General features: G+C 38.2%; 1 long non-coding RNA gene across 1 annotated transcript; it reads left to right on the plus strand.

The window, feature by feature from the left end:
- The first annotated feature begins 3,175 nt into the window (after window positions 1-3,175).
- Window positions 3,176-16,638, plus strand: LOC105550565. The gene is made up of 3 exons (XR_001007746.1): window positions 3,176-3,202; window positions 3,302-3,354; window positions 14,777-16,638. It is a non-coding gene; the product is annotated as an uncharacterized LOC105550565 (long non-coding RNA).
- Window positions 16,639-22,137: the final 5,499 nt, after the last annotated feature.

Below are 22,137 nucleotides of genomic sequence, written 5' to 3' on the forward strand. Positions count from 1 at the left end.
TTTTTTTGGAGACGGAGTCTTGCTGTGTCACCCAGGCTGTAGTGCAGTGGTGCAATCTCGTCTCACTGCAACCTCCGCCTCCCTAGTTCAAGCAATTCTCCTGTCTCAGTCTCCCAAGTAGCTGGGACTGCAGATGTGTGCCACCATGCCCGGCTAATTTTTGTATTTTTAGTAGAAACAGGGTTTCACCATGTTGGCCAGGCTCGTCTCATACTCCTGACTTCAGGTGATCCACCTGCCTCAGCCTCCCAAAGTGCTTACAGGCATAAGCCACTGTGCCCGGTCAAAAGTTTTTTGGTTGTTTTTTTGGTTTTTTTTTTTTTTTAACATTTCTTCTCCTTTAAAAATTTTTAAATGATAGCAGATCTGATTTCACATGTTTCTCTTCTAACATTTATTTTTCATTGATATGTAACATGGGAGCTTACCAAGGTCTGTCATATCATATTAAAGTAATGATTTCTAAGTATGAAGCATCAGAGTTGTAAACAGACTCAGCTAATAAGCTTCATTAATTCTTGCCGCTTGATCTTTCTATTTTTCAAAGATATTCCAATTTGATTTCAAAGAGCATTTCTATATCTTTGTAATGAAGATTGCCAATTTTTATGGATTTCAACTTTTTTCTTTCATAGGTCATAAGAAGAGACAAGTTCTGGGGAAAACTATTTAAAACCCACGCATCAACATCAAAACAAAACTACGACATGAAGTCTGTTTTCTGTAGTCAGTTAGAAAAGACTGTAAACTGATAGGCCAGTGCAGGAAAATACTGACTCAAATTAATTCAATTTAATTTGAATCAGTTAATTCAATTAAGTTCAGTAATGTTTACTAAGAACTATTATATAACAAGCACTGTGCTAGGCACTTAAGGCACACAAACAGGCGTAAAAGGTAGTACCAGCCTTCAGGAAGCATGTAATCTACTTGGAAATACTGAAATGTACCTACTTAACCATCGTGTGAGAATGGCCTAATGATTGAAGGTATGCAGATGTAAGAAAGAGCAGCCAAATCCGAACTGGGGGATCCGGGAAGGCTTCATTCACCAGGAAGGATAACAGTTTCTGGCCCATAAAAGATCTTGTATTATATCTTCACCTTCCTGATAAAACTGAGTTGCCCAGGCCACATTCACCTCTGGGCCCAGTTGGGGCCACACTCACCTAATTTGTCTCATTTTACTGGCTCATGCCGTTGTGTGTGAACCGCATCTCTACTTCTGCTGTAAAGCTTTACCCTGTTATTTCTGAACACTCCTTGGATAAGTTATGAAACTTGATAATACTGTCTCCATAGAATTGCTGTACTAAATGAGACAATGTGTAAAAATTTATGGAATACCTGTTACTATTTTATACTTGCATTATCTAACCCATCCAAAATAATTGACTGATGACCCATTGAGAGAAGTGAGGTAAAAGAGATAGGAAGCAAAGCCCCATTCCTCCTCCAGACAAACTTCGCTTTAGGCCTATAAGTTGAAGAATGATAAAAGTAGAGAAAAGAAAGATCAATTTCTCTTTTGGTTCTATGATCTCCCAGTTTAAAAAACAAAAGTATTTGTTCTCACTCATGAGTGGGAGTTGAACAATGAAAACACATGGACACAAGGAGGGGAACACACACACCAGAGCCTGTCAGCGTGTTGGCGGGGAAAGGGAGGGAGAGCATTAGGACAAATACCTAATAATGCATGCAGGGCTTAAAACCTAGATGATGGGTTAATGAGTACAGCAAACCACCATGACACATGTATACCTATGTAACAAACCTGCATGTTCTGCACATGTATCCCAGAACTTAAAATTTAAAAAAAAAGAAAAGAAAAAAAATAGTGTTTTCCTATGATTTTCTTGATATTCTTCTAGTCTATCACACAAATAAAAATTTATACCTCTTTACAAAGCAAAAAATAATGGAGACTTATGGAATTGTGGCAACAGCTATTGCATCTCCAAAGTCTCGTATTGGTGGAGACATGGCCTAAGCTTCCAAGATTTTGCAGTGTGTGTTTCTAGTTAGCTGTCTTCTAAAGCCTTTCATTTATCAGTAAATGGAGGCATAACTCCCAGGTAGGGAGATCCAGGTTTCTCAACACCCTTTACAATGTAAAGATAGTCATCAACAAAGTTGTTTTCTACCACTTTTATAGATCCATACCAATTCATTACAGATTGCATAATCTTAATGAAACTGGCACACAGGCATAATTTGTCATTAAGAATAAATTGTATGATGATGAACTTAGTCGATTAATCAAGGCACTGAAAAGGGCAATTGTTTGAAAAATGAAAGTACTGTTCTGGTTGTATTGATTATGTACTTTTTTGGAAACAAACACATTTTACAATGCGGTAAAACATTCCTTGTTTTTAATTAAACCTTTTTTTCTTTTTTTTTTTTTTGAGATGGAATCTTGCTCTGTCAACCAGGCTGGAGTGCGGTGGCATGATCTCGGCTCACTGCAACTTCTGCCTCCCGGATTCAAGCTGTTCTCCAGCCTCAGCCTCCCAAGTAGCTGGGACTACAGGCACGTGCCACCACGTCCGGCTAATTCTTGTATTTTTAGTAGAGACCAGGTTTCACCATGTTGGCCAGGCTGGTCTCGAACTCCTGACCTCAGGTGATCCACCTTGGCCTCCCAAAATGCTGGGATTATAGGTGTGAGCCACCACACCCAGCCAATAATTATTATTTTTGATAGTTGTTATTATTACTGCTGGTAGTGATCGATAGTATAGATATATCACGTTTTAACATTCAGCTGTTGAATGACATCTGGCTTGTTTTTAGTCTTTGCCTATTGCTAATAAAGCTGTTATGAACATTCTTGTACAGATTTTTTTTAACGTAAGTTTTTATTCTCTGAAACAAATGCCCACTAGTGCAATTGCTGGGTTGGACAGTAATTGCAAATTTGAATTTTTAAGAAACTACCAAACTCTTTTACAAAGTGACTGGACAATTTTACATTTCCACGAGCAATACGTGAGTGATCCAGTTTTTCTACCTTTTTTAACATTACATTAATCCACGTAGATGGTAAAATTAGTAAATAAATAAATTACCCACATAAGAACAGCCTGTAAAAAGCCAGTTCAAAAAGTCCAAAGGGTAAAAAGGCAAGAGCTATATAAAAAAGCCACCTCAGACGAGGGCGTCTCTCTGACTGTGTCTCGGCTCACAGGGCTTCCAGGTATGCAACAACTGCTTTATACTTCTGAAAAGTACCTGATACACCATAAAGCTTTTTTCAGCTAAATTAAAGTAAATAATTTTTTTTTTTCCAAAACAGGATCATGGCCTATAAAATGCTTCAAGTAGCCCTGTGTTCAACATTGCTTATCGGTAAGAACCTATTTCTTTTTTATCTATCATGTCTCCTACAACCATCAGATTGAGAATACCTTTTGTCTTTTTAAAGAAATGAACAAACACGTTTTTATCCATAGGCCTATTCTACAGCACTGTGGAAACCAAACTATTGTAGAATGCTGTGGTTTTGAACATGTTAATGTTAACTGTGTGTGTGTGATCATTTTATTTCTAATTATATATTAACATGATACTGTTGCTAAGAAGTCTAATTGCTGCCTCCAAAGAAGTGCTGTTGTGTCCTTGAACAAAGAAAATTTTAAAATATCTTTCAGAACTATAATACTTACATAGTACCATTATGCGAAGACCTCAAAGTACTTTGGGAACATGAATTAATTAACCTTTAGGGCAAGCTGTAGCTCAAAGTGGTGCTTTAAAGGCAGATCAAGGAAGGCACCAGAGGGCAGGCGATTTGCTGCCAAATTGACCCAGTAACTCAGTGGCTTCTATCAAAATTGAACTGAGAGGTCATTTGTTTTGCTTGTAACAAAAACTGAAAATACTTACAAAGATATAAATTATCTTCATGGTTAAATCTCTATAATTTATAAATATTTCTGATGCAGATGCTTGCATTAGAATAAACTTTTCTTCTATGAAAAGCTTGAGACTCATGCACAAAAATTACATTTTTCCTGAAGCCCTTCCCACACATAGATAGATAGATGTATTTATGTGTATATATATATAAAATAAGCCTTCAATTCCGAAGCATAGAAATAATTTTAATAATGAGTTTTAATCATCAATATTGCAATTTGCTGTTGGGTCATGTTTAAATCTGTGATTTAAACATTTTTAGCCAAGTTATTATAAGCAGTTATAACCAAGGCATATACAATCATACATAATTACAGCCCACATTGCCAGATGAAGAAAATGAGGCTGGCTCAGTTTAAGTGAGTGTCTCAGAGCACATTGTAATTTAAAGTCATGGGCTGGTTATAACTCACCAGTGTCATGTTTTGCTTCGACCACTGATCCATGCAGTTGACTTGAGAAGGGGTAATGGTGGTGGATGCCTGCAAGGCTAAAGCAATGCCGGCTGGTCCACATTCACCTATGAATGCTGCAGGGTCAAAAATATCTGACAAAGGAAATTGTTCAGCAAAATTTTTAAAGAGGCTTCAAAGACTTTCTTAAGAAACAAGTTTGAGTTTACTTCAACTCCAACTGAGATACAGATGTGTCTACCTATAAAGACAACTGGTTTGATTGACTCGACTCTAAAAAAAAAAATAATAAAGTTATCTAGTTGAAGTTTATGAAATAACAAGTTGAGAACTAGAAACTAAGGACAGAGGTGCATGTACACTGCTGGGTTAGCCCTTCAGATCTCAGGAAGGAAGCCTTCGCTGCTTACAGATTGAGGAGACTGACGTCTTCAGAAGCGGATTCATTCATTACAGTAATTGGTTTAGCTGACAGTTTCTACATCATATAGCTCTAGAGAAGAAAGTAATAGCTTGAATGAACTTTCTTTGCTTCTTTTCCTCCACATTTTCTTTTAAGAATACAGCCTATTCAGGAGAATGGCGTAAACCCGGGAGGCGGAGCTTGTAGCGAGCCGAGATCTGGTCACCCATTGCACTCCAGCCTGGGCGACAGAGCGAGACTCCGTCTCAAAAAAAAAAAAAAAAAAAAGAATACAGCCTATTCATCTGTACTTCTCTGAAGCCCTTTGCTTATAAGAAAACCATTTTTTTTTAAGTTTCTTTTCTTTTTTTTAAGTTTTCTCTATTATAGCTTAGTTGTCCAACAAATTACTTTTCTTTAGAATTTGATTTAAGGGAGGTAGGGAGAAGGTCTTATTATCCATTTTCCTGATGGGAATGCTGAAGCCAAAAACAATGAAAGGCCTTATTCAAGTAATTAAATTTATGGGCAGAGTTGCCAAGTTATTTTATTGATTAGTTTCAAAACAGTAACTTATACACATTGGAGCTGATTCTCTGGCCAGAGAATTAGAAGTTCAAGTGTTGTGACTTGATTTAAAAAATAAGCATATAAACTCTCTTTAACATTTAGGTCAAGAATTGCCTTCTTTCAGAAATGAAGGAGAGTTACAGAAAAAAAAATTTTAATTGCCTTCTTCTATAATGAAATCAGCAAATACTAATGCTACTAATTTAAATTCCTTTTATGTGTCAGGGGCTTTGCATAGGCTATCTTAGTCCATTCTCACGACCACTCTGAAAATATTAATAGATGCTATGCTCCTCATTTTACAAAAAGAGGGAACTGAGGGCTTAGGGAATTCAAGTGACCAAGCTGCACGTCAATCAATGGTAGACACTGCATTCATGTCCAAATCCTACATTTACCACTTATGAGAACAAAACTCTTCTCTCTGCTACACAAACTCTCCCCTCTGGCATTGCAGTGCCTGACATGGGCTAGCAGCAGCTCACAGAGCAAGACCTCCTCTTGAAAAAGTGGTGGAGGCAGTATCGTAGCCATTGCTTCCACAAGAAAGGACCAGGAGTTAAGAAGCTGGGTGAGCTTACCTGACAAAATTGAGCAGAACCAGGACACCACTAATGACTTTCAATGACAGTTCCTAGTTGTACTAATGGTGAAGAGTAGCAACAGGACATTTATTAAAACCAGACAACTTTATATCACATGCAGAGGAAATATGGAAAACAGACATCTTTGAAAAGTGTTTTTCTAAGTGAACCAACTCTTGAACACTATTAAGAATTATATCGGTGTTTTTTGTTGTTTCTCGTTTGTGTATTTTTTAAAGGATTCCTTTCATTGTTCTGCTAAAATGAAAAATAGATTTATCTTCCCTCAGCAATCATGAAACCCTGATTGGATTTGGCAGCTGGAGTTGACCCACACATGAAACGATTTGGGGGTCCATGCCCATGTTGTTGACCTGCAATCAGATCTGTCCATAAAGTGCAAGTATGTCTTCTGGTTTTAGACAGGCAGAACAGTAAGCTGCCTTTGGTCTATTTTTCCTCTCGTAGTTCCAGCTCTTACTTTTCACTCCACAGTTAGTAACCAATGCCAGTTTGTCTTGAAAGATTTTTTATTTGCTTTGTTTTTTGACAAGAGCTTTTAAGCTCACATATTCTAACACAAAACCCTGTCAGCATTCCCAATCCCTTTCTTTTTGCTTTCTTCTCTACCATAGGAAGACTAGCCCTTTTCAGTCATCCCTGCAGCCCTCCAATTCTTTAGAGATTCTGTATTCTCTGACACAGTTTGGGTTTATTTTAAAAGACTTTGTTCTTAATTTTAGCTACTCACTTGGGCTTATAATTGATTGATACTCTCAAGAAGATACATAATGAGAATAAACTGGAAAATAATTTGGTTGAAAAAAAATGTTTTAGGAAAATCCAGGTTCTTGTCACATGACCAGGAAGGATTAGGTTCGCAGACACTTTGAAGGGTGAGGGAGATGGAATTTATCAGGGAAAAGAGTATAACTACACAGCAAAGTGGGAGATGGGTTCCTGTTAACAGGCCCTCATATCACAGATTGAATCCCAGGTTCCTACACAGGAACAGGAAGGACCAGCCCCTCCCGCTGCAAACGGCCTGAACTTCTGTGGCTCCACCCCTTCTCCCAGTGAGCAGAGCGGTCCGAGGTTCTCCAGGGACCCCTTTATACTTGGTTGTCTCAGTGTCATTGCTTATGACTAGATTCACTGAGCAGTCTGGGTGCTGTAGAAAAACTGTTTTCCTACACATATAGCATCATCTGTCATGGCACTGGAGATGGGGATCCCATCAACACATACAGGCAATGACCCAGAAAGAGTCACTATTGAACCAAATACAATGCTGCCTTTCGTGAGTTATGAATGTCCATGTCTACAAGATTATAAGTAATAAAAGAACCACCAGCTCCAAAGACACGTCCAAGGAAATTATGTGGCCATAAGAGTGAGTGCCAACATTGTGTATGTGTGTTGAGAGCAGGTTAGAACAGATTTAAGTTAAACTCAAGTGACACCACTTCCTGTTTACTTTTCAAAATACTCAACATGTCAGCACTTGTAATGCCAGTAAAGTGGAAGTTACTGAGTTAAAAGGTCAGTTAGAAAACATCCTGTTATACCTTTGTTCTTTGTTGTTGTTAGTTTGTTTTGTTTTTGTTTTTTTTGTTTTTTGAGACGGAGTCACTCTCTGTCACCCAGGTTGGAGTGGAGTGGTGCGATCTCAGCTCACTGCAACCTCCATCTCCCAGGTTCAAACGATTCTCCTGGCTCGGCCTCCAGAGTAGCTGGGATTACAGGCGTGCGCCACCATGCCCCGCTAATTTTTGTATTTTTAGTAGAGATGGGGTTTCACCATGTTGCCCATTCTGGTCTCAAACTCCTGACCTTATGTGTTCCACCCACCTCGGCCTCCCAAGCTGCTGGGATTACAAGTGTGAGCCACCCTGCCCGGCCCCTGTTAGACTCTGAACAGGACACTAGAATATGAGAGCTGGTCCGCAGTTCAGCACCCCTCTCCGTTTTTTCCAGTGTCCTTTCATCCTCTTTGCCTTCTGTTGTGTCACTTCCTTTATCTGCCCTGTGGCTTTTCACTTTTTGTCTTTTGTAAACCCCCTTCATTTTTCTCTCTTTCCTTTGATGTTTTTTCTTGATTTCTCACTCCATCTCTTTCCTTCTATTCTCCTCTTTCTTCACGTTTTTCTCTCATAACCCAAATCGCTTCTCTTCCATTATCTGTCTCTCTCTCCCCTTTTCTCACCAATTTTTATCCAAGTTCAAGCAAAGTGAGAGAATACGTTCTACTAAACACAACTCTTCTGTCTTCCACTACACATTTTTGGGTAAGTGACCAACTGTAATGGGGAAATAAATAAAATAACTATGCCATTGTGTGTAAAAATTACTTACTTGGTGGGGAGCAGTGGCTCACACCTGTAATCCTAGCACTTTGGGAGGCCAAGGCGGGCAGATCACTTGAGGTCAGGAGTTCGAGACCAGCCTGGCCAGCATGGTAAACCCCGTCTCTACTAAAAACACAAAAACTAGCCAGGCATGGTGGTCCATGCCTGTAATCCCAGCTACTCAGGAGGCTGAGGCACAAGAATCACTTCAACCCCAGAGGCAGAGGTTACGGTGAGCCAAGATGGTGCCACTGCACTCCAGCCTGGGCAACAAAGCAAGATGCCATCTCAAAAAAAAGAAAAAAAAAACTACTTACCAAAGAGAATATTCAAATTTTAGAAAATATGAACCGAAACATAAGTATTTTAGTCTCTCACAAAATCATAATTCTTCTACATTTACAGAAATCTTTGAAATTTTTACACCATTACTAAGACATTTATATATCCTTTTTTCCAGATCCTTTTTTGTACTTTATTCCTAGTGACCATTTATACTTTATTTCAGTACTTAATTTGTGTGTGTCCATAATTTTCTGGGCAGTTATTTCATGTTTTCTTAAAAAATAAATATTTTAAAGGCAAGGACTGAGACTCAGCCGTTCAATAAAAATAGTAAACAATAAATATTATTGTGTACTTAGAGTGCTAAGTGCTTTACTTTCACCATCCCATACGTAAATATCTTTGAACTTTAAGCAAGTCTGCACTGCTTACTCTCCATTTCTAGTACCAGGTATCAGGTAATAACCCGGATATCAGTATTACCTAGACCCTAAGGGAAATAGCTAGCAGTAGACCTATCCTATGAATCTGCCCAGATATTTTATGTCTTCTGACCCCACTGAATCTCATTGCATTTATTTCAAAAACATAAAGACATTGAAGGTTACATGTGGGAAATAATTCAGTTGTGCCTATCTGGGAATGACAAGAGCGCCCCGGCATGTGCTCTGTTTGTTTTTTTTTTTCCCCTCCTTTTTTAGTGAGGCTTTGAGCAACAGATTATTGGGTTCTCTAAGCTACTCTTTCTTCATCTCCCTCCAACAAATAGCACCTTTCTTCTTTGTCCAGTTTTGATCAAGTTGAGAAATAAAGAAATATGATTATGGAAGGCAATCGATTTCCTTTATTCCTGAGAAGGGCTAATTTGGAAAATGTAGCTTAGGATAAGTACATAAAGGGCCTGATGATTGGACCCCCAAATTTGGCAAATTTACAACCGATTGCAGGTTGCAGAACCAGAACAGGAAGCATGTCCTAGGAAGGCAGTTTACTCTCAAGAGAAGAAGAAAGAGCTGAGCTGGGCATGGTCAAGTTACACTTCTTGGATTTACAAATTAACTGAGGCATTGCCCCTTCCCAGGAGCAGAGCACACACAGGGGTGAAGAGGGGCCTGGGCTTTCCCTAAATGAGCTTCCTCTACATCAGGAAAAACAGACATCTGCCACCAGACCCTGCCCTTTAATTCTGTATCTTATTTTACCTTAGACTTTCTGATCTTTTAGATATATAGGTTCCTACCACAAGTGTCATTTCAAGGTTATGTGTATAGGATATAGAATATTGTCTTTCCCCCACCATTCTGTTTAAAGAGTTTTTTTCAGTTTTCCATGGGTGCTAGTAACATAGAGACTTTCATTTCTAATGATGCAGTTTTCATTATTCTCATACTGCTCATTAGCCTGTGATGGGCACTCCCCACTTTGTTCATAATATGAATACATTTTCATCTGTTTTGCTTTAATTATTGGTTAAGTCTACTTTGACCTCTCTTTCACTTATTTCTGACTGTGGCAGCACTAAATTTTTCAGTAAGTTCCTTGAAAGTAGTAGGAACTGTGCCCACTTAGCATATTCTCTGTGCTTCCGATAACACGATACCATGCATAGAAAGTAGCTTTTGATTAATGACCTATTTGTTATTAATACATTCCAGATCAAAATATTAGAGCTGGAAGAGACCTTAGTGGTTGTATAATCAGACTTGTTTCACAGAACAGAAAATGGAAGTGCAGGAATAAGAAGTGGCTCAATGACCTAGCTGGTCACTGGCGAGGCCAAGAAAAGACTCTGGGTCTCTGATCCTTCTTGACTTGTGTAAGGAGAGCTGTGATCCCAAATAGTGTTTGCTTTATACTCTGAAGTGTTTGCCTTGCTTCTGCTATACAGAATTTTCTGCAGAGGGTATTTGAGAAATGTTTAGACAAAACATTTACAGATCCTATTAAAGCTGACTATGATGTAGGTGAAAAAAGGGGCATGTATAGGGAGTTGTAAAGACAGAGAGAAAGATATTTTTCATAGCTGATGATCATGAAGTTTAGGAAAGGCATTAACCTGGTTGATATTGCCTACGTTTTAAAAAAAACACACACTCATTTAAAAATCAACAAAGCAATAAAACTCAGGGTTCAGTTTTCAAACCCCAGCAATATTATATAGGTTCACAAACGCAAAACCCTGGTCTTGCTCTCACTAACTTTCAAGGTTGATCAGGCAGAATGAAAAAGGGAGGAGAAATTTCTCAAGCAGAGAGGATAATAGCCTGCCCTTCTATATTACTTGCATTTTTATTTCCAGCTCTGCCACTGACGTACTATATGACCTTGAGTGAGTCATTTCATCTCTGCATGTCAATTTTCTCAATTTGTAAAGTAGGATAATAAATACTACTTTCTGTCTCTCTCATGGGTGATATTATCATCATCATCATCAATTAAGATTTATTGGATGCCTATTGGGCTTATAATGCTGAGGTAGGTGGTTTATCCTAGGGAGGAGAAGGAGATTGTATCGGTAAAACATTTTCCATGAGCAAAAAGGTAAAAGACTTACAAAAGACAGAATTATTAGAGCTTAAAATAGCTATGGTATATATTTAAAGCATGCTTCTCTGCCTAGATTTATGCAACAGCATTTTTTTTCTTAGTGACTGTATAATGCACCAAGATGACTGTGGTACAGAATTCTGGTTTTACTTTTGGATAATTCCAAGCAACACTATCTTAAGCAATTACTACAGATTCACTGTATAGCTATAAATTATATCCTAAGCATCATTTACTTAGCACTATTTATTGTTTATTGATGGAATTGGATCTATTTTGCATAGCCACTAATTTTGTTTTGAAAAAAACACCTATTTATTAACAGAATAATAACACATAAAATATGTAACACTGTAACTAACACCTTTTCTTCAAAGAGAATGATCAGAAATCTGAAGAGTGACCCATTAGTGCATTTCATCTAAAAGCAAAAAATCAAAGCTGGTTTGTCCACCCTGGTCAGCCCAAATGAATGTGAGTTCCTTCCTCCCGTCTTCGTCAAATCAATCCTGTCTTCCCATCCCACGTTCACCAGATTCAGGCCCTTCTTATCTCTCATCTGGACTATAGAATAGCCTCTGATCTTGTGTCCCTCACTCTTCTCTTCCTTTTACTGTCTGTCCTTACACCACTGACAAAAGGATCTTTCAGGGTAAATCTGTGAATGAATAAACAAAATGTGGTATATATACATATATATTAAATACATAAAGTATTACTTAGTCTTAAAAAGGAGTGAAATGCTGACATCACAATGTGGAAGAACTTTGATGGTATTATGCTATGTGAAATAAGCCAGATGGAAAAGAACAAATACTCTGTGATTCCACTTACATGTGGTACCTAGAACAGGCAAATTCATAGGAAAAGAAAGTAAAATAGTAGTTACCAGGGGTTGGGGAGGGGTTAATGGAAAGTTGTTTAAAGAGCAAGAGTTTCTGTTTGGAACGATGAAATAGTCCTGGAGATGGATAGTGGTGATGATTACAAAACATTGTAAATGTACTTAATACCACTGAATTGTACACCCAGAACTGGTTCAAGTGGTATGTTTTATGTTATGTATGTTTTACCATAATAAAAACAATTTTTTAAAAAAGTAAATCTGGTCCTTCCTATCATTTTCTTATTCAGAAATGATTATTAATTATTTACAATAAAGCCCAAACTCCTTGGTATGACAGTTAAAATCACTCAGAATCAAGCTCCAACTTACCTTTCCAATGTTATCTCTGACCACATCTACACCACAACCCTACCTTTCAATCATATTGGCAAAATGCAAGGCACCGACCCTGAATCTTCCTTTGTTCCTCCATTCCTTAACTCTCCAGTTTTCTTCAGCCTGGAATACATGCACTTTGCTTCCACTCCCTTCATCCTCATTGTTGAAACATAACAAATCTTTGAAGCCCAACTCAAAACGAATTTCTCTGTGAGGTCTCCATGACAGTATCAAAATTGCTCCAACTATGGATGGTCTGATCACAATATGTCTTCTTTTAATTATGTATGAACTCTGACTATAATGTGAATTCTTTAATGGTAAGGGTTATTTGTTGTCTTACCTTTACATGCAGTAGTGATTGGCAGAAGTTATTTTTGTTTATCTTTCCATGCAATGATGATAATCAGAGCAGAGACTAGGGTGAGAGAAGTGAGGAACTTATGGTACAAAATTTGTATGACCCTGAAAGTGAGTTCCTTGTGTTTTGTACCCTATCCTAGATATCTCACATGCCTCACCTTAGTCTGAACCCTTGTGATTAGCTATTTACCTTGACATCAGTAAGTGCATATAACGCATTCTATAAGTTATCTACTACTGCATAACTACTTTTTCCAAAACCTTAACAGCTTCAAACAACTTGCAGTTGCAGGGTCATGAATTTGGGAGTGGCTTAGCTCAGTGGTTGTGGCTCTGGAGTTATTATGATGATGCAGTAGAGATGTCAGTGGGGGCTGCAGCCATCTGAAGGTTTGACTGGAGCAAAAACATCAGGTTCCCAGATGGCTCACTTACCTGGCTATTGTTGGGAGGCATCATTTCCTTGTCATGTGGTCTTCCCCTCAGGGCTGCTTGAGTGCCCTCACAACATGGCAGCTGACTTTTCTTAGAGCAAGTGGTCCAAAAGAGGGGCTAGGCTGAAGCTGTAACATCTTTTATTTCCTAGCCACAAAAATTGCACACAGTCATTCCACAATAGCCTATAGTTACATACGTCAGCCCTATTAAATGAAAGAGGGGACTACTACACAAGAATATGAATAACAAGAAGTATTAATCTTTGAGAGCCACCTTAAAAGATGGTTTCCACAGACTTGCTGGTTGGATTATACTAAATTGGATTAGCTAGCAGCAGAACAGTATTACTTCTGGCATCTGTCACTAATATCTCCTAAGTTTAAATGTTAACTAATTTTTTTTTTATATAAAACTCTTCTATCTAGCCACCTCTAACTATTGTTTTGAGATGGTGAAACACAGCACTCCTCTGGCTTAAATTTTTTGAAAAATGTTTCCCCTTCTCCCAACCTGCTAAATCCAATTTTTCCTTCAAGGAGCAAGTGAAACAACTTCCTTGACCATGAAAATGCCTCCTTGTACCCCAGTGTCTTAGTGCTCAATAACAACACCTTCTCCTAAATTCCTTTAGTGCAACCAAATCCTGTGTTGCCTCACTTTGTTTTTATCTTTGACCCTACTAAATAGAAAGTAGGTTTAGTAGGATCCCAACTAAACAGAAAGCCCTACAGAGGGGAATTTTTATACTGTATAGCTTGCTATATAACCTAGGTTCATACAGAAGGTTGGTCAATAGAGGACTGCTAATAATGAGGTTGTTAAGTGCCTAATGTAACATTACTCACAATTAGATGTTGTAATAAATGCTTCTTTATCACAATGAACAGATTGTATTGTTGTCACCTATAGGTTGGGAGAAAATGTGTTCTTCCTTTATATTGATTCAAGTTATAATTCTGAATGCAATTGTGTTTTACTTGAGAATGAAAATACAACACAGATTGTTAAAATTTCAAGATCTTTAAAAAGTCTGGATTTTTAAAAATTATCATGTCTTTTTTCTTCTTAATCCTGCAGTAGGAAGGAGTTGGAAACTATAAGGTGGTTTAGTTTGATGATGAATCGATCAATGCCAACAATTTAAACCACAGTGTCAGGTTTGGGAGCAGCCTAGTTCAAACAGAAAGATCAGTTCTATTTTGGAGGGCTAGGAAAGCAAGAATAAGATTGTTGACTGCCTAGTTTGAGCCAGATGGTTTATAGTCATCAATTTATCCAGTCCTTATGCAAGTGTGTATGTTTTATTATACCCCTTAACATGCAAGAAAACTAAAGTGCGAAGAAATCAAGTAACTTTCCCAGAAAAGTGATAGGGCTGGAACTTGAATCCGGGTCTGCAGGCCCCCAGGCATGAAAGGAAGCTCTGAAATCCTGCTCCATCCACCACATAGCACTGGCTTTCAAGATGAACTAAATGCAGGTCAAATTGAGTGGTTAGCATACAGCGGTGACAAAGGGCCAAGGAGTAGCTGTCTCGCTCAGAGCTTAGCTTTTCCCGAGTTTCCTCCTCAGTCCCCCAGCCGACCAAAGATCACAGCTGGGTCTCTTTAAGAGGAAACACTGAGATGTAAACTGTTGCTCTAAAAGATGCTGTGCTCTTGGACTCTGAATTGCAGGAGCATTGGGAGCGCCATTTTTGTTGGAGGACCCAGCAAACCAGTTCCTACGTCTCAAAAGACATGTAAATTTGCAGGATTACTGGGACCCAGATCACAGTTCAGATGTGTGGGGAAACACACTGGCTAATCAGGTATTTATGTTAGAAACAAATGATCCTTCACCATTTATCTTTTTAAATAGTAATTGCATTAGCTGACCACTAATTAACACACGACTAGCCTATCCCTGATTTTTCTTCTCTGGACACTCTGAGCTACATCTACTTTTTCCTCCCCGTGAAGTGGTTTTTGCCTGGTAAACTCTGCCTCTTGCTTAAAGACTAAACTCAAATGTCCCCTCTCCTCTGAAGCCTTTCCCTTCTTCGCAGGGCGACATTTGTCTTTCCTTCTCTCCCTTTTTGTGTGCTCTTTCACAAGTAAATAGCTCTCAAAATGTCAATTGGAATTACTTGTTTTGTGTACCCAGCCTACCTACCTGGACTATAAAGGTAGGGTATGTATCTTATCCTTCAAGGTAATTATTCTCGGAAACTAGCAAAAAGATTGTTATATAGTCAAAGCTTAATAAATTATTACATGTTTGTGTAGATGGATGAATGGATAGTGGTCAGACTTTAGTTCACTTTCAGTTGTTCAGTAGCTAAATATCCTCTGTGATAATTATTCAAGGCTTTAATGTTGTTCCTCCATTTGCTTGCCTTTTGTACATTTTCCTACTCATTTGCATTCTTGCCGCAAGAGAAACAAAGAAGAAACTTGCATCGGCCTTTTTTATTCTATGTTTACTTTTCTGATAGAAGAAGACATTAAAACTCCAGGCCAAATGAAATTGCTGAATTATCTGAGGATTTCAATTATTCATGATCTCCCTCTTACAATTTAGCAATTTAGGAAACAAAGCTGTACGATGAATGAATTAATTCCTTCACTTATTCTTTCTCTCTTTCCACATATCTCAGGCTCTGATTATCATCAGGCATGAGGACTGTATAAAGCCATAAAAAGTTGAATGTCCTTGTTTTCATGGGGCCTTGATCCTGTCCTTACTCCACATGACTAGGTCTTAACTGGTCTACCAGGATCTGCTTGTTTTGCACTTGCTGATGAAAACCACTAACTGAATAATGCATCTAGTTTTATAGCTGTTTTTGTCCAATAGGCATTATTTAGCATTATTAAAACAAGACATTTGTTTATTTGGTCAATTAAGTAATTAAGTAGACTGGTAGACTGTGTCTTCTTTATAGAATGTTGACATTTTCAGGTACACTCCTGCCTCTACTTGTAGACCAGTTTTGTACCAACTGACAGACACTATGTAATGTAGCAAGACTCTACCACATTGGTTTATACTGTGGCCCCACAAGTACTGTAAAATATCTGAGCATTGAAATAAACAAATTATTAAAAGTATGAAAACCAAAGTCTATTGGTATAATTCTTCCATTATCTTTTTCTCATCTTTTAGGAATAGCTGTATGATAATCAGAATAACTGATGCAAGATATGTTCTACACATTCAGAGATCATGACTTGTGTTTCCTTTTCTTGCAGGCTCGTGAAACGTGGATTGCTTTGAAAACAACAGCACAGTATTATTTGGATGTGAATACCTTCACCTTTGACACGTCTATTGCCCAGTAAATATGTTTTCCTGGTTAAAGCAGGAGGATGAAGACAGTGGAAGTTGGAATGGCATTGCGCCAAAACCATGGGTTTTGGAGACCTGAGGGTATATCTATGCTGTTTACTACATTATTTCTTACGTCTGTCTCAAAGTTGTTGAAAAGAGTAATTATGAAAACCCATGTAGAAACCCGGAATAGGACATTCTCAATAAATGGTAGTTCTCAAAAAAAGAACTTAAAAAAAAAAAAAAAAAAAAAGGCTGTAGTAATAACATTTACCAAAAAGATGGCATTTATGGGAAAAGGAAAGCGAAAACAAACAAACAAAAAAGTAGTCTCATTAAACCACTCTGTTCATAGTTTTTACTCTCTATTGCCTCTTCTTTGAGAGAGTTTTTTAATTCAAAGAAGGGCAGGGAGCTCTCAAATGGAGCTGATCTTCTTCTCTCTTCTTCAGTGCTTGTCACCTTCTTAAGTCAGTCTATTTTAAAACCATGATTTTGAAATGTTTTTCATCAAAGATGTACTGCTGAGTGGAGAATACAGCCTTAACTTATATAACACAGTAGATAGTGGCTAGGAACTTAATGAAGTCATTCACTTGTAAGTGCAACTTCCTTCGAAGTTTTGTAAAATATTTGTAAGTTTTGCATTCTGTTCCATAAGGTATTGATGCTTGTTTTAATATGAAATAAGAGTTTTGACTTACTGACTAGGCACATTTTATAATTTTTTCAAATAAAACTGAAAAATTGGCCATAGGGAAAAGTAGACTGCATTTATCCTGTAACTTTCCTTATATTTATGGATTACCACCTCAGTTTGGGAAGCACTAAGATTATATAACTTAATTGCCAAGATTGACCCCCCCCCCCAAAATCACAAGTAAATGGAATTTTTGTCTTCAGGAGTCTATTTATCTCCATTCTCTATTCTCTACTTCAGTTGTTCTCTATAACAATTTATTTTGAACGTTTAAGGTAAATGGAAACATTTCCCTGAGACCTTAGTTGATCTTATGTGGTCTTAAAACAATCTTAAGCACTTTTGAGTAAATCAGAAAAACAAAATGCCAAAAAGCTGTACTGGAAGGACTTTGGCCTCAGCAATTTCTTCTCGAAAAGGACACTGACAGCTGCTCAGTATTCCACATTTCCCATCCTACAGCCTGGAGGTGTTTTCAGTGAGAAATTTAAGGCTAATTTATAACTTATTAAGTTAACTGCTATCCATTTCCAATAAATATAAACAGATTTTTAAATTACATCTGAACAAACAAAATACAGATGATGAATCATTTGGTTTTGCAGTGGGAAATAAGTTTGAGATTGTATGTAAATATATCTTCAGTGTTTTAACAATAATATACATTTTACTAACACAAAGTTTCATTTAATTATTCAATAAAAAATTGAGAATGTATGTGTATTAGGGTTCTCCAGAGAAACAGAACCAATAGGATATGTATACATAGAGATACTCCTGAACTTACGATGGAGTTACATCCCAATAAACCCATCACATGCTGAAAATATCGTAAGTCAGAAGTGAATTTAATACACCTAACCTACCCAACCTCATAGCTTTGCCTAGCCCACTGATATGGTTTGGCTCTGCGTTCCCACCCAAATCTCATGTTACATTGTAATTCCCATGGCCGGGCACAGTGGTGCACGCCTGTAATCCCAGCACTTTGGGAGGCTGAGACAGGCAGATCACCTGAGGTTGGGAGTTCGAGACCAGCCTGACCAACATGGAGAAACCCTGTCTCTACTAAAAATACAAAATTAGCCAGGTGTCGTGGCACATGCCTGTAATCCCAGCTACCTGGGAGGCTGAGGCAGAAGAATTGCTTGAACCTGGAAGGCGGAGAGTGTGGTGAGCCGAGGTTGTGCCATTGCACTCCAGCCTGGGCAACAAGAGCGAAACTCCATCTCAAAAAAAACCAGAAAATTGTAATTCTCAGTGTTGGTGGCAGGGCCTGGTGGGAGGTGTGGCGATCATGGGGGTGGTTTCTAATGGTTTAGCACTATTTCCCTAGTGCTGTCTTGTGACAGAGTTCTCACAAGATCTGGTTATTTAAAAGTATGTAGCACCTCTCCTTAGCTCGCTGTCTCCTGCCACCATGCGAAGATTTGCTTGCTTCCTCTTCACCCTTCCACCATGATTGTAAGTTTCCTGAGAACTTCCCAGTCATGCCTTCCGTACAGCCTGTAGAAGTGAGTTAATTAAACCTCTTTTCTTTATAAATTATCCAGTCTCTTTATTGCAGTGTGAAAATGTACTAAACATACTTAAACATACTCAGAACACGTACCTGGGCTTACAGTTGGGCAAAATCATCTGGCAACACAGTCTACTATAGAGTACTATAGTGTGGCTGATTGGGAGCCATGACTGGCTGCTGCTACCCAGCATCGGGAGAGAGTTCCATACCACATATTGCTAGCCTGGGAAAAGATCTAAATTCAAAATTCAAAGTAGGGTTTCTATTGAATGTGTATCACTTCCACACCATAATTAAACTGAAAATTTTTAAGTTGAACCATAGTAAATAGAGGACTGACTGTAAAGAGAAACAGATTGATTTTAGGGATTGACTCATGTGATTATGGAGGCAGACAAGTCCAAAGTCTTCAGGGTGGGCAGGCAGGCAGGCTTCAGGCGGGGAAAGAGCCCACGCTGCATTTAACACCCAACACAGTCTGCTGGCAGAATTCCCTCTTCCTTACGATAGGTCAGTCTTTTGTTCCTTCCAAGACTTCAACTGATTAAATAAGACTCATTCATATTATACAGGATAATCTCCTTAACCCAAAGCCAATGAATTTAATGTAAATCTTATCCAAAAATACCCTCACAGAAGCATTCAGAATAATATTTGACCATGTTTACATATTCTACTGGAGGATTACAAACGTAAATACTGTGGTGACTCTGAATTCTTCTGAAGCAGGTTTTCATTGTGAAGTTTAAACGGAACTCTGTTGGTTTGCCTTCTTCACCTGCTCCGTATGGGGCCCACTATGTAACTGGAAATGACTGGTAAGGATAATCCTACTAAATCCAGACTCCCAGAGGCTTCTGTCCAAATTTGAGGTTCACCGGTCTGACTCTACACAAGCAATATTCTGCCTAAGCTTTCCTGCATTTTCTGTAGAACCAGTCAACATATATGCCAAGGATCAGGCTGACCCTTTTTATGTCTCTTGGACATCCTACCTGCTAGAATTCCTGTAATGCTGATTCACATGCTTTCCCAGTGGACATTTCAATGCTATATTAGTCCGGGGAAACAATTCCAAGTCTTCCTTTGATGATATGAAAGGCATGGTGCTAATCTTGTTATGGATCCTATTCCACCATTTTTCGAAACCTTCAACTGATTTAAAAAAGGAAGTAAACATTTATTGAGATATATATTTTGCTGTGCGCTATACTAAACCGTTATACTCTTTACCTTATTGAATTATAACAATCTGATAAGGTAGGTCCTACAGATCCCATTTTAGGACGATGAAAATTAAGGCTTAAATTGTCTAGATAGAGCTAACTAGAGGCAGCTCTGTAACAGCAATTAAGAATGTCTAGACTTCTGGCCAGGCACAGTGGCTCACTCCTGTAATCCCAGCACTTTCAGAGGCCAAGATGGGTGGATCACTTGAGGCCAGGAGTTCGAGACCAGCATGGCCAACATGGTGAAACCCCATCTCTACTAAAAATACAAAAAAAAAAAAGGAGCTAGACATGGTGGACTGCACCTGTAATTCCAGCTACTTGGGTGGTTGAGGCATGAGAATCGCTTGAACCTGGGAGGTGGTGGTTGCAGTGAGCTGAGAGAGCACCACTGCTCTCCAGCCTGGGCGATAGAGTGAGACTCTTTCTCAAAAAGAGATGTCTAGACTTCAATCATGGCTCACTTTGGCTGACTGTGGAGTCTTATTGACACCTCTCTGTGCTTAGCTTCCTCTTTAGTAATATGGGAATAATTGGATCTACTTATTGTGAGGAACAAATAAGATGAGGTAGAACAGTGCCTGGCATAGGACTAAGCACTCAATAAAAGTTAGGTATTACTATTAGCTTTCCTAAGATCACATGAAAGTCTGTGCTCTTTTTGGTTTTTCACAATGTATTCCAGAATTCTGTTATCCATAACTCAAACCTCCCCCAAACTTGGCCTTTTAAAATTATTTCGTCTACTCCCCTCAAATACTCTTTCTATCGCGTATGATTTATTGATTCATGTATTCACTCATTTGACAAACACAACTGCCATCTTTCCTTGGCCTAGGCGTGGTGAAGGTACAAAGAGGACTGAGACACAGTTTCTTCTCCATAGAGCTTCGAATTTAGTAAGAGAGAAAAACATCCACTGCATTTATACAGAGGAAAGCTACATTGATTCAAATTACAAATTTGTATGTACACAGAGGATAGACAACTTACTCAGCCTGGGGGATTCAGGGAAGGTTTCACTGAGGAGGTGGATTTAGATTTAGGTTTCAAAGAATGCAGAAGAGTAACATATGCATATGTAATTAGAGCATATAAAATGGCTATAACTACAACTTTTATTTATAGCAGTTTATAGTACACTTACCTACATTCATCACTATCACTGTTGTATGTAAGTATACCATTATCAGGAGGCTGAGGCAAGAGAGCGGCATGAATCCAGGAGGTGGAGCTTGCAGTGAGCCGAGATCATGCCACTGCCTCCAGCCTGGGTGACAGAGCGAGACTCCATCTCAAAAAAAAAAAGAAAAGTATACCATTATAGTATTGCAGCGCAGTTGGCCTTCCATATTGGTAGGTTCTACATCCACCAATTCAACCAACTGTGGCTCAAAAATATTTGAAAAAATGAACAATAAAAAATAACAATAAGACAACTAAAAATAATACAAATGTTAAAAGCTGTACCCTATAGCACCTATTTACATAGCATCTATTTACATAGCATTTCCATTGTATTAGGTATTATAAGTAGTCTAGAGATGATTTAAAGTATACAGGAGGATGTGCATACATTATATGAAAATACTATGCCATTTTATATAAGGGACTTGAACATCTGCAGATTTTGGTATCTGTTGGGGGGGGAGGGGGTCCTGGAACCAACCCTCTGTGGATAGCAAGGAACGGTTTTAAGGTTAGGATTTAATTAAGATTTATATTTGTAACTCCAACAATATCTAGGACAATGTCTGGTGTGCAGTAAGTGTTTGATGAATAAATGGGTACTAATGAGGATGATGCCTATCAGAAAGTCATAGTCACAAGATTTTGCTCTTACCTTTTATGTCAGTGACAGGACAAACAAATACGATGTGATGTAATTTATCCTCATTGCTGTCTAGTGAGTCAGTAAGAGAACTGAGTAAGAACTCAACAGTATCTCTTCATTTCCGCTTCTTCAGTTTCATCCACACAGCAGAGCCAGTCTCAAAAGATATCCATTTTTGTGCCAATTCATTATAATTTAAATAGAATAACTAATGGATGAGAACCACTGTACACATAACAAATTAAAAATGAAGGTATTTAATTTCTTGTGTGGATTTTACTTATTCCATTTACTTTCCTCAGATTGATCTCAAATATCTCAGGCAATTGAATCAGGCAGAAAATATATATATCTCACACTGTTATCTTCAATGACAGTGGCAGTCTGAATGAATTTTATTGAAAGTAATTTAGCATTGACTGGTTAAATATACAAACTAC

Source organism: Mandrillus leucophaeus, unplaced genomic scaffold, assembly GCF_000951045.1.
Source record: "Mandrillus leucophaeus isolate KB7577 unplaced genomic scaffold, Mleu.le_1.0 Scaffold113, whole genome shotgun sequence".
Classification (NCBI taxonomy): Eukaryota; Metazoa; Chordata; class Mammalia; order Primates; family Cercopithecidae; genus Mandrillus; species Mandrillus leucophaeus.